A 12,886-nucleotide genomic window follows, 5' to 3' on the forward strand; every position below is an offset into this window, starting at 1 on the left:
CATATTTCTTTCTAGTAGAATGGGTGTGATGTTCTCACCATTACTGACAAACTTCTGTATGGCCCTAATGAGCTGGAATAGTCTTCTGTCTATAGCTACCTTGCCACATTCTTTTCCTTCTCATTTAATTTATTATTTTTATTTAATGAGGCAAGTCAGTTAAGAACAAATTCTTATTTTCAATGACGGCCTATTTATCCCCCATTCAGTTTCTCCTCTTTTCCATTTCACGTCTCTCTCCATCCTCCTGTATTTTCAGTTTTATCCTTTACTTCAGTTTCTATTTAATCAGTCTGTCTCTGTTTCTCTCTATCTTTACTTGTTTCACCCCCCTCTCATCAGTGTAATGGTGTGGAAGGCTGAAGCATGCCCCACCCCAGCCTCCACTTAACTCCTCTAAATTACCCCTCTCTCTAACCCCCCCCAACACAACCACCACCAAGCTGTCTAGGTAGGCACCTGGCTCTGACTCCCCCTCTCCAGTTGTCATTCCGTCTCACATGACAACGCACAGGGTCATTCCCACACTGCAGTAAATTAGTTAATAGACTAATAACAAAGAGTTCCAAAGAGAGTTCTAATGAAAATCTATTACAGTAAGGTACTTAATTGTTACCCTGAAATGATTTGCTATTGATATAAAAAGGCTGCATTGGGCCTTTAACTACTCTTTGTCTGACTTATGCTGTGTTGTAAACAAGTGGGAAATTACAATTTACCACATATGTCTGGGAAAAATCAACTTTTACACCCCTTCAACTGGTAATCACTAGTGGGAAACTCATCATCCTGAGCTCCCACTTTTCCCACATGCTGACATCAACTACTAAAGAGATTACCTCGTTAACAGCATTTTCAGCAGATAAATGCAATAACAAAACATTTATAAAAAGCAATCTATCAATAGGGTTTTTGAACACTAATTTCTTTACAAGCATTATAGCTGTAATTTTAGTTTTTGGTTTATGCAGCTTGTTGGTCATTAGCCAATCAGCATTTCTCAACCAGTTCAAAGCGCATGAATGCATCCACCTTGTATTTACGAATTCCCAACTGGTAAATTCCCACCTCCCACTTGTTTATGAACGTGACATTAGTCATAGGAATGAGGTGAAGAGATGACGGAATGCTGGAAAGGTTTATGAGTAGTGTAACCCTACACCTCTTCCGCCAAAAACAATAGACCACACCTCCATCCTCGCTCCCGCTGTCTCTCTCTCTCTCTCAACCACTCTGTTACCATATAAGGCAAAAAAAAAGACTGGGGAAGCCAGTGACTGCTGAACAAACGGGCTGAGAAGGGAGAGTTGCAGAATTCCTCTGCCATCTCTCTCTGCTTTTCTCATACTCTAAAACTTGTAATGTTTGTTGTGGGATAATTTGACTGGCCCTGCCTGTGCCACATAGTCAGAATGCCTTTGGAATGTGTGTGATGCTGTAACAACGGCAATACCTGGCACAGCCCAAGAGTATTCTGTATTTATAGTAAATACTTAGCTCTATTTATATTTCAAACACATACCCTCCAGCTTGTTGAATGTCCATTCTGTTCCAGGCAAATGTAAATGTACCATACACAAAGCAGACACCGTTTCTCTTTATCGCCCCCACCTTTTTCTCATCATGTACATTTATTTTATATTTAACCTTTATTTAACTAGGCAAGTCAGTTAAGAACAAATTCTTATTTACAATGAGGGCCTAGGAACAGTGGGTTAACTGCCTTATTCAGGGGCAGAACTACAGATTTTTACCTTGTCTGCTGGGGATTCGATTTAGCAACTTCTCGGTTACTGACCCAACGCTCTAACCACTAGGCTACCTGCTGCCTCAAAGAGCAATGTATACTTTTTATACATACTGTATACATGATCTGAACTTATATTTTGGCTATGAGAGTTGATTACTGCTGAGTGGGAAAGAGAATATGAAAGAAAAGGACCCCCCTTTTCTCTACATTCCAGAATTTTGTGAGTCAACATGGGTCTGTCTTATCACACTTTCCTGTGCACTGATTACTGGGGAAGGGAAGACGCTAGGGATGCTGAAAAGGACAAATGAAGGAATAAATTGCCATGCGTTCTACTACTATAATTTCATGAGAGCATATTTGGCATGCTGGAGCTGTTTTTAATTACTTTGCGGTTGTGTTTGGACATTGCCCCTCTGGGATGCTCTATGCCATTTAAGGACACACAAAAATACTTTCACACAACCATACTCTGTCATGTCAAGACAAGCTGGCTAAATTTAAGTGAGCTGCGTAAATAGTTTTGGCAGGGGGTTTGACATTATTGGTGAATGGTGTAAAACAACAGCAAGTTGCTGGATGCTGACAATCAAAACAATGTGTTTCTACAGATAGCCGTTAGGCTCATATTCAAATGTGTTGTATGCTTAATATGTGTCACACCATGTTTAGATATGGTTTTTATCTGGAATGAACAGGATACAGCACTCCAATCACTTACAAATCTGACACACATGTAGGCTGGCCCATACACATTACTCTCACATATGAATACACATACATGAATTCACAGAAGCTATTGGTGTGTAAAAGAGCTCAATGAACTCATACCAACCTGTTCACATTGTGCGAGTCAATGGGTCCCTTTCTTTCAGAGCAGATGATGTGACTTTACACACCCAGAATTACAGACACACCCAGTTGCTATTACAACTGCAGGTGAAAGAGAGAGAGACTGTCATAGCAAGGGAGAAGGGACAGAGTGAGGTCAGGAGTGTGTCTCCATATTTGGTTATCTACTCTTAGTTATAGGCTGCTTGTCTTCTGTTTTAATCCCTCGTTGCTGCCGTCTGGGCCCAAATCACTTTGTTGTGTCCTGTCACTCCTGTTGTGACTATGATTGAGCAGAGTATGATGTAGAACTAAGATTAGGTCTGGATGGGCGGCTGCACATATCTTTCCCAAATCCCTTCCTTTCTGCTCCCTCAGCATCTGGTAATGCTCAGAGGAGACCCTTGACCCCCGGGCTAAATTCCTTGTATTTCCCAACTGAGCGATGTATTGATTTTTCCAACTACATGGCATGTTTGTCAGGGTCGTCGTGTGCTATATGTGATGCACAGTTGCAAAATATGCAGGAACAAACACAGACACATTCCAAACAGAACAGCATCTGGTAATGCTCAGAGGAGACCCTTGACCCCCGGGCTAAATTCCTTGTATTTCCCAACTGAGCGATGTATTGATTTTTCAAACTACATGGCATGTTTGTCAGGGTTGTCGTGTGCTATATGTGATGCACAGTTGCAAAATATGCAGGAAGAAACACAGACACATTCCACACAGTTGAACAAGTCGAACATTAATCATGTTTTTCTGCTTTAATTTTTTTTACACGTAACGTGTAAATATTTGAATGAACATAACAAGATTCAACAACTGAGACATAAAATGAACAAGTTCCACAGACATGTGACTAACAGAAATTGAATAATGTGTCCCTGAACAAAGGGGGGGTCAAAATCAAAAGTAACAGTCAATATCTGGTGTGGCCACCAGCTGCATTAAGTACTGCAGTGCATCTCTTCCTCATGGACTGCACCGGATTTGCCAGTTCTTGCTGTGAAATGTCACCCCATTCTTCCACCAAGGCACCTGCAAGTTGCCCCTGGTCAGACAAAACCGCGACTCATCAGTGAAGAGCACTTTTTGCCAGTCCTGTCTGGTCCAGCGACGGTGGGTTTGTGCCCATAGGCGACGTTGTTGTCGGTGATGTCTGGTGAGGACCTGTCTTACAACAGGCCTACAAGCCCTCAGTCCAGCCTCTCTCAGCCTATTGCAGACAGTCTGAGCACTGATGGAGGGATTGTGCGGTCCTGGTGTAACTCGGGCAGTTGTTGTTTCCATCGTGTACCTGTTCCGCAGGTGTGATGTTCGGATGTACCGATTCTGTGCAGGTGTTGTTACACGTGGTCTGCCACTGCGAGGACGATCAGCTGCCCATCCTGTCTCCCTGTCGCGCTTTCTTAGGCGTCTCACAGTACAGACATTGCAATTTATTGCCCTGGCCATATCTGCAGTCCTCACGCCTCCTTGCAGCATGCCTATGGCACGTTCACGCAGATGAGCAGGGAGGGGCCCTGGGCATCTTTCTTTTGGTGTTTTTCAGAGTCAGTAGAAAGGCCTCTTTAGTGTCCTAAGTTTTCATAACTGTGACCTTAAATGCCTAACGTCTGTAAACTGTTAGTGTCTTAACGACCGTTCCACAGGTGCATGTTCATTAATTGTTTATGGTTCATTGAACAAGCATGGGAAACAGTGTTTACATCCCTTTACAATGAAGATCTGTGAAGTTATTTGGATTTTTACAAATTATCTTTGAAAGACAGGGTCCTGAAAAAGGGACGTTTCTTTTCTTGCTGAGTTTAAGTTATTTTAAATATATATATTTTCAAATATATTTTCCTTCTTTATTATTTCCCCCTGAACCCAGACATATTCCACACCTGCTGACACATTGAACAATGTAATATTGAACATTGAACATATTTCTCTTCTTGTTATTAACAGATATTCTACCTTTATTGGCTCATACTTTTAGTTAGTTCTAGGCTATATCTAGGGTCCTGAGTTTTTGCTGATCATATTGTGTGGTCTGGAAAAACTCCTTTCTCTAATAATCGTTATGTCATCCTATGGTTATAATAAAGCTGTTTACCCAGACTGCTTCTGTTAAGTTCACATGAGATATAGGTTGTGTATGTCAATATGTTGATGTCACCTGTGTCGAGGATGTTTTTGCCAATATTGGTTGTGTTAACCCTTGTTTATCCAATGAGGTCACAACATCATCTGTTTCAAATTCAGGTCATTTGGAACGCGTACAGAGCCGGTGTTACCCCTAGGAGAAAATGAGAACGAGTGAGGTCAGAAGTGCAAAGTATTAAATTACCGTATTCTTCCTCTTTCATCTTTATTCTATCCCTTTTCTCCTTGTTCCACCATACTAATTTTCACCTGGGCATTTCTTCAATGTATTTCCTTTGCCACATTTCCTTTTTCTTTGCAAAGGGTATTGTCTCCCTGCTGTTAGTGGCCTGTACATTGGTCCAATGCCTTTGTTCCGTCAGTCTCACCTTCTCCAGATCTCAGGGGAACACAATGGAATGACTAGGTAGACGTGGTACTGAACCACTCTCTATGTACTTACGCTCTCTACCCTCTCAGAATCCATCAGCTCATATCATCCCCTCTTTCTTTTTCATCCTTTCATAGTCTCATTCTTCACTTCTGCTTCTGCTACTCTACCCCCAATTCCAGCCCTTCCCCCATCACTTAACCATGAAGTTGAAATTGTTGTCTTATGTTTTCCAGTATTGTTATTTTAAGGTTCCTTTCCAGGCAAACTTGTCCAGAGATCTGGATATGCCTAGGCTGTGCAGCCTTGGTACACCCACATACACATACATACACACAGCAGTGCTCTACTTGGGAGTGAATCTGGTTCTCTCCACTTTTTCAGCCTGCTGTCCATAGTACATCTCTTGGCTTCCAGTGGGGGCAAAACTTGCCCTTCTCACTACAGCCATAGTTTTAGCAATCTCAGCTACTGTATCTAGACTACTCTCAGTAAGCAAAATTACAATGAAATAAGTATTTCCCAGACGTTGACATCACATGCATTTCAGGTGCTGAATGGAAGGTTAGAAGACGTATATTCCAGATGTCAAAAATAAACATTTTCCAGATGTTGAAATCAGGTGCATCTTAGGTGTTGAAAAAGTAAATAACGTGATATTTCCAGTACATGTTTTCCAAAATGTGAAAATATGTAATTTACAGACATTGAAAATACTTATTTTCGATCATTGATTCCATGGCCAGATTTCAACTGCTATAGATTCTCAATTAAGTAAGCAATAAAACACATTAATTTTTTCACACCTCTATATGGGAAAGAGGAGCAAAGTGAAGATTGCAACGAAATATTTGTTTTATTGCTCCCATCTATCACATGCACTTATGTTAGCGTTTTTCAAAAGCTTTAAAACTGACACCATGACATGCTGACTACACCGCTCACGTCACGTGCGCGAGCGTTGCAAAATAAATGTACACATATATGTTATTCAATCATTGCACCCACACTGCTCACGGAGCATCTGTGTAGCCAGGTGCTAAAATAGAAATTGGTTCTATTTGTGACGCTCAAAGCCTGCAAGTCCGGCCTCTCCCATCTCCACATTGGTTTTTAGGAGAATATACCCACGTGGGTGATTGAAAGATTAACTGAGGTCTGCAGTCCAGTCAGTTGTAGTAATGCACTGGAAATGTGTTTGCCAACTGTCATATAAAGTCCAAAGAAGAAAAAATAAGCCTGAAGGAAGGAGGAGAGATGATGAGAAACTAATTTGGTTTACTGTTTTATCTGTGGATTAATTGTCAGAGTAGTGGATCTTGTGCATTTCAGGTAAAATAACAAGCCAATGTTTATATCCCAGGACAAATTAGCTAACAACAGCAAGCTGGCTAGCTAAACTGCCATAAATGTGTAGCGAAATGCTTACGCTTCTAGATCCGACAGTGCAGCATTATCTAACAGGTAATATCTAACAATTCCACAACAAGACCTAATGCTTTTTGACCTGTCCCCAAATTAATATAATTGGTTCAGATTTTGATATTTCAACCAGGAAATCCTGATCGCTTCAGGTGTGAATGAACAAAAAAATCAACATGCAAGCAGTTTATTCTAAACTGGCATACAGAGTAAAAGAACAGACCAATTTAACAACAATAATATTCTGTGTAACGGTTACAGATTTGTTTTATTGCCATGACTCTGATATGTAATTGTTTAACTACCTTAGTTGAATGCACTGACTTTAAGTTACTATGGATAACAACGTCTACTGAATGACTAAAATGTAAATGTAACAACACGTGTGCAAAGCATGCTGGGTATTATTCTAATGAGCTCCCACAAACAAGTACAAATGTGGTCTTGTGGACCAGATTCAAATCTGAACGACGATCACAGACGTCTAGGTTATGTTTCACAGGTTTGAACATCACAGTACTGTATGGCAGTTTAGTACAGTAGAACACAGAAGAATACAGTACAGTACAATACAGTACTGTATGGTACAGGAGAGTAGAGTTTTATTCAGTAGAGTACAGTACAGTAGTTGATTTCATTAGAGTAGAGTACAGTATAGTTTAATTCAGTAGAGTACAGTACAGTACAGTAGAGTTTAATTTAGTACAGTAGAGTTTAGTACAGTAGCATAAACTACAGTACAGTATAGTTTAATTCAGTAGAGTACAGTACTATACAATAGAGTTTAATTCAGTAGAGTACAGTGCAGTAGAGTACAATATAGTTTAATTCAGTAGAGTACAGTACAGTTTCGTTCAGTAGAGTAGAGTACATTAGAGTAAAGAAGGGTAAAATACAGTGCACTATACTTTACTTGTCTTTACTGTATTGTGTACTGTAATATACCTTACACTGATGTGATCTACTGTGATGTAATCTGCTGATCAAACTTGTGAAACATAGATGCCGATGATTGGTTCAGATTCGATCTGGTATGGGACGGACCAAATCTGGACCAATTATAGACGTCTATGTTTGGGCTAAATCAAGGCTGGACCGGACAAAATCTGAACATCTATGTTTGGCCCAAATCATGGCCTGTACGGACGAGACCAAATCTTAACCAATTATACTCTTCTATGTTTGGCCCAAGTATAGGCCGGTCCGGACATCTGTGGACGTTGAAATCAAGGACCATGAACCAAATATACACTGAGTGTGTATGACACAGACTGATCAGGTGAATCCAGGTGAAAGCTATGATCCTTTATTGATGTCACTTGTTAAATCCACTTCAATCAGTGTAGATGAAGGGGAGGAGACAGGTTAAAGAATACTTTTTAAGCCTTGAGACAATTGAGACATGGATTGTGTATGTGTGCCATTCAGAGGGTGAATGGGTAAGACAAACTATTTAAGTGCCTTTGAACGGTGTATGGTAGTAGGTGACAGGTGCAACGGTTTGTGTCAAGTACTGCAATGCTGCTGGTTTTTTTTTCACGCAACAGTTTCCTGTATTTATCAAGAATGGTCCACCACCCAAAGGATGTCTAGCCAACTTGACACAACTGTGGGAAGCATTGGAGTCAACATGGGCCAGCATCCCTGTGGAACCATTTTGACACCTTGTAGAGTCCACGCTCTGAAGAATTGAAGCTGTTCTGAGGGCAAAAGGGGTGCAACTAAATATTAGGAAGGTGTTCCTAATGTTTTATACACTCAGTGTAGACGTTTATGATTGGTTCAGATAGACTTGATACACAGGGAAGTGTCTATTGTCAAAAATCAACGTCCGTAGACGTTGAAATCAAGGCCATTCTGGACCGCACCAAAAAAAGACCTAAAAAAGACCGTCGGTCCAGATAGGACCGAAAAAGATGTCCAGAAGACAGCCCCTGACGGTAAAAGCTGAGTGGCTTTTGCACCTCAACAGGAAAGCACCTGTGTTTGTTGAATCTACCTTCCTTCTTTCAGTTGTTATTGTTTTTGTCCATTTTTATATTTCCTGGAAGATTCTTGATCATTCAGCAAGACACTGTTGACAGCTTTCTATGTTATCAGCATTGCACATTGTTTTTTGTTTGACAATAGACACTTCCCTGTGGACCAGGTCTACCTCTACGCAGACGACACCATTCTATATACTTCCGGCCCGTCCTTGGACACTGTGCTATCTAACCTCCAAATGAGCTTCAATGCCATACAACACTCCTTCCGTGGCCTCCAACTGCTCTTAAACACTAGTAAAACCAAATGCATGCTTTTCAACCGCTCGCTGCCTGCACCCGCACGCCTGACTAGCATCACCACCCTGGATGGTTCCGACCTTGAATATGTGGACATCTATAAGTACCTAGGTGTCTGGCTAGACTGTAAACTCTCCTTCCAGACTCATATCAAACATCTCCAATCGAAAATCAAATCTAGAGTCGGCTTTCTATTCCGCAACAAAGCCTCCTTCACTCACGCCGCCAAACTTACCCTAGTAAAACTGACTATCCTACCGATCTTCGACTTCAGCGATGTCATCTACAAAATAGCTTCCAACACTCTACTCAGCAAACTGGATGCAGTTTATCACAGTGCCATCCGTTTTGTCACTAAAGCACCTTATACCACCCACCACTGCGACCTGTATGCTCTAGTCGGCTGGCCCTCGCTACATATTCGTCGCCAGACCCACTGGCTCCAGGTCATCTACAAGTCCATGCTAGGTAAAGCTCCGCCTTATCTCAGTTCACTGGTCACGATGGCAACACCCACCCGTAGCACGCGTTCCAGCAGGTATATCTCACTGGTCATCCCTAAAGCCAACACCTGCTTTGGCCGCCTTTCCTTCCAGTTCTCTGCTGCCTGTGACTGGAACGAATTGCAAAAATCGCTGAAGTTGGAGACTTTTATCTCCCTCACCAACTTCAAACATCTGCTATCTGAGCAGCTAACCGATCGCTGCAGCTGTACAGTCTATCGGTAAATAGCCCACCCATTTTTACCTATCTCATCCCCATACTGTTTTTATTTATTTTATTTTATGCTCTTTTGCACACCAATATCTCTACCTGTACATGACCATCTGATCATTTATCACTCCAGTGTTAATCTGCAAAATTGTAATTATTCGCCTACCTCCTCATGCCTTTTGCACACAATGTATATAGACTCTCTTTTTTTCAACTGTGTTATTGACTTGTTAATTGTTTACTCCATGTGTAACTCTGTGTTGTCTGTTCACACTGCTATGCTTTATCTTGGCCAGGTCGCAGTTGCAAATGAGAACTTGTTCTCAACCTGCCTACCTGGTTAAATAAAGGTGAAATAAAAAAATAAAAAATACCTGTCAATAATCTGAAACATATCAATTCACACAATCACACAATAAGTGCTTTGCACAGGTCAAGTTTCTGTCACGTGGAATGCTATTGACCAATTTAATGCAATTTACCTTTTTTTTTAGGGTGGAAAAATCATCTGAATTGTTGTTTTGTCTATTTGGTGTGTATTTTTATATGCACATACACCTACATTTATTATGCCTCAGTGTGGTTTCAGTTTCAGTATGTTTCTCCGGACAATAGTGTTTCTGTGTCCCTAAATATCACTATTATTAGTGTGGTGATGGTAATACTATCACTAACTGAAAATGTGTTCTCAGTTAACTTACCTGTCAAAATAAAGGTAAATGGATAAAGAGTAAAACAGTAGGCTACAGTTGTAGCCCAGTTTGTGTAGTGGTAGATTCCTTGACATTAACCTTGGTAGGTTCTCTCTAAGCAGTGTCTGTGAGCTTCAAAGCAGCCCCAGTCTAGCCCCATTCGAATGACACAAGGGGATAACCTGGATGATGTAGCCCATCCTGAATGGACTGGTACTTATATGGTCATACAAATCCTTACAGTGCACATACCTCCTTCATTAAACACCACCTTATCTGTGCCCCCCCTTCTCCTCCCCTCAACTATTTCATGTTCACGATTTTTTTGCCCAGTGGCACTAGTTTCGTCACTGGGAAACGCCCCTTCAATAACATTATTGGCCCAGACGGTAAGGATTATTATAACATTGGCTGAGAGAAGCTGGGAGGGCGGAGACATAACATATAGGCCCCGCCTCCTCTGGACCGCACCCCGACTGACAACGCAAAGAGCGAATTTAACTAGCTAGTGGAAGAGAGAAGGAAGAGGAAAGAGAAAAAAAGAGAGTGAGGGAGAGCAAGAGAGGGAAGAGAACACTATAGTTTGATCCGAGTTCTTTGCGAGGCTGCTGTCGACTGAAAATAAGTTTGTTTCGCGGCGACACGGAGACAGACTCAGCCACCGGTTGTAGCTAGCCAACCCCAAAAGCCTCTGCATCTCAACAGCAGGTAATAGTCCCGCTAGCTAGATATCTATTCTAGCTACATTCTCATTTCCTTCAGCCTTGGCTCTTCACATGCTTGTGTCTAGCGGTGAGCAAGTGTACCTAACCAGGAAGGACGAGAACAGCAACTTCATCACCTCACTGGGTGGGACCTCATAACCCAGACGTATGAATTATTGTTCACTTTTTTGTGTACATAGTTAATACAATTTAAGGTGGAAAGTAGCTTCATTTTACCAGGCGCGGTGTCAAAGTAAGATTATATCAGCGACTAAAGACGCAATGGCGAGAAAATGTTGCAAGTAACGTAAGCTAACTTGCTAACTACAGGAAGTGATTCGCATGAATGAGATGTAGAAAGGGAGGGAATGAAAAGTAACGCTACATAATGGAACGCATCAACTATAAGCAAGGTCCTGTTAAAACCCTTTTGGCGTGTCTATTTTATTGCGGATTAACATGTTTTATTGTTTAAGTCTCGCTGTGTGATCAGTCGCGGGGCAAGCAAACAAGTTTGTAGGCTAACGTACCCTGGGAGTGTTGTGGCGCACCATTACGTCACTCTTTAATTGATTCGCTGTGTACGTCCACGCTTCCTGTTCGATTGATGCTTTAGGTCTACGTCATTGAATTTGTTTGTATTTGTCATGCATTTCATCCTATACTCCAATGAACTCATTATGCGTGAAATGGCAATATAGCCAGTCGTGTGCAGTTAATGTGTTTTTTTTCCTGAGAGTTAGGGTAATGCATCTATCTTGGCTTAAGTAATTGAACTAAATTGGACTAGATTCACTTTACTCAGAAGGCCTAGTGAACCTTGTTACACGACCAGACATTATATATGCAATGACCCCAGTCTATTTAAGTGCTTTGTCAGTAATTTGGGTTTGGTTAGTCAGTGTTTTGTGTTGTGAAATTATAGATTGCTGCAGTACTTTGATTCCGATTATTTCGACCTCAGGGACTTTGCCTGGCTACCCAAACTCGCTGCTCCGGGTAAACACTACGCCACGCCCATTGACATTTAGTTTCTTCTCCACAGTGAGTCTGGATCGGAGTACCTCCCAACGCAGAGGCTAGCATTCTAGAAATCAGAGTCCCCAACAAGGGTGTTTTCAGGGTAAATAGAAAGCATCTGTGATGCCACTTCCACTTTTGGACGTTAACAATGTGACTCCAGCTTATCTCCTCCTGCACATTTATCGGATTGGTGCAACATTACAGAAGAGAATCTCCCCATAAGTTGTTTTGTTTTTCTCATCAAGACCAGTATGTAGGGGATCTAGTTTCAGGAGTTTCTTTTACACTTGCTAGTTAGGTTACTAGAACACAAACCCGTTCTAGCCATTCTGATTGGTCCCAGAAACCAATGGTTTGGGCCAGAACCAGAACACATGTTGGTAAAGAAGCATTTCGAAAGTGTCATTGGCTTTGATACTCTGTTTTTTTGTTTTGAGATGATCAAAACACTGGAAAAAGCAAGTTGGTTTTTCCACCACAAACGACTTCAACGTTGGCAGACTCAAGCTGAAGTGTAGCAAATATAGAGCACAGGAAGAATTCAGTTTGAGTCGTCAGGCAATCCGGGTCTCACAAATTACGCATGGTTCTCCAGTCAGATTGGGCAATTCTCCTGATATAGGAACATGGCTCAGTCTAGGCCTGTGCAAAAGTCTGTTTCCACTGCACTGAGTGAATATCTGCCCTACAGATATGGCCACATTTGAATATCATGCCCATTAATTCAAACATGTTATTTCAAGTGAAAACAGGCCTGTGTCTTAGAACAGGGTTCCTGTCTTTTGAAGGCAACAGTATGCAAAGTCAAGTAAGTGGCTTTCTTGCATACATCCTTGGTCTCCGGTGTCTTTCTATTTCAATAGCGCAGGGTGTTTGTTCCTGTCATGATAACATAATTTCCTGTTTGTGCTTTCACTGCACTGAACTGTGAATCAAAC

At 41.4% G+C, this 12,886-nt stretch overlaps 1 protein-coding gene across 2 annotated transcripts in view; it reads left to right on the forward strand.

Moving 5' to 3' along the window:
• Positions 1 to 10,699: 10,699 nt before the first annotated feature.
• The window catches only part of LOC112258853 (myosin-9-like), a 32,572-nt gene continuing 30,385 nt past the window's right edge, over positions 10,700 to 12,886 (forward strand). For both annotated transcript variants that reach the window (XM_042327587.1, XM_042327588.1), the window contains exon 1: positions 10,700 to 10,929. The gene's annotated coding sequence lies outside the window, so the exon portion shown is untranslated. The remainder of the gene's footprint in view (positions 10,930 to 12,886) is intronic.

Source organism: Oncorhynchus tshawytscha, linkage group LG09, assembly GCF_018296145.1.
Source record: "Oncorhynchus tshawytscha isolate Ot180627B linkage group LG09, Otsh_v2.0, whole genome shotgun sequence".
NCBI lineage: Eukaryota > Metazoa > Chordata > Actinopteri > Salmoniformes > Salmonidae > Oncorhynchus > Oncorhynchus tshawytscha.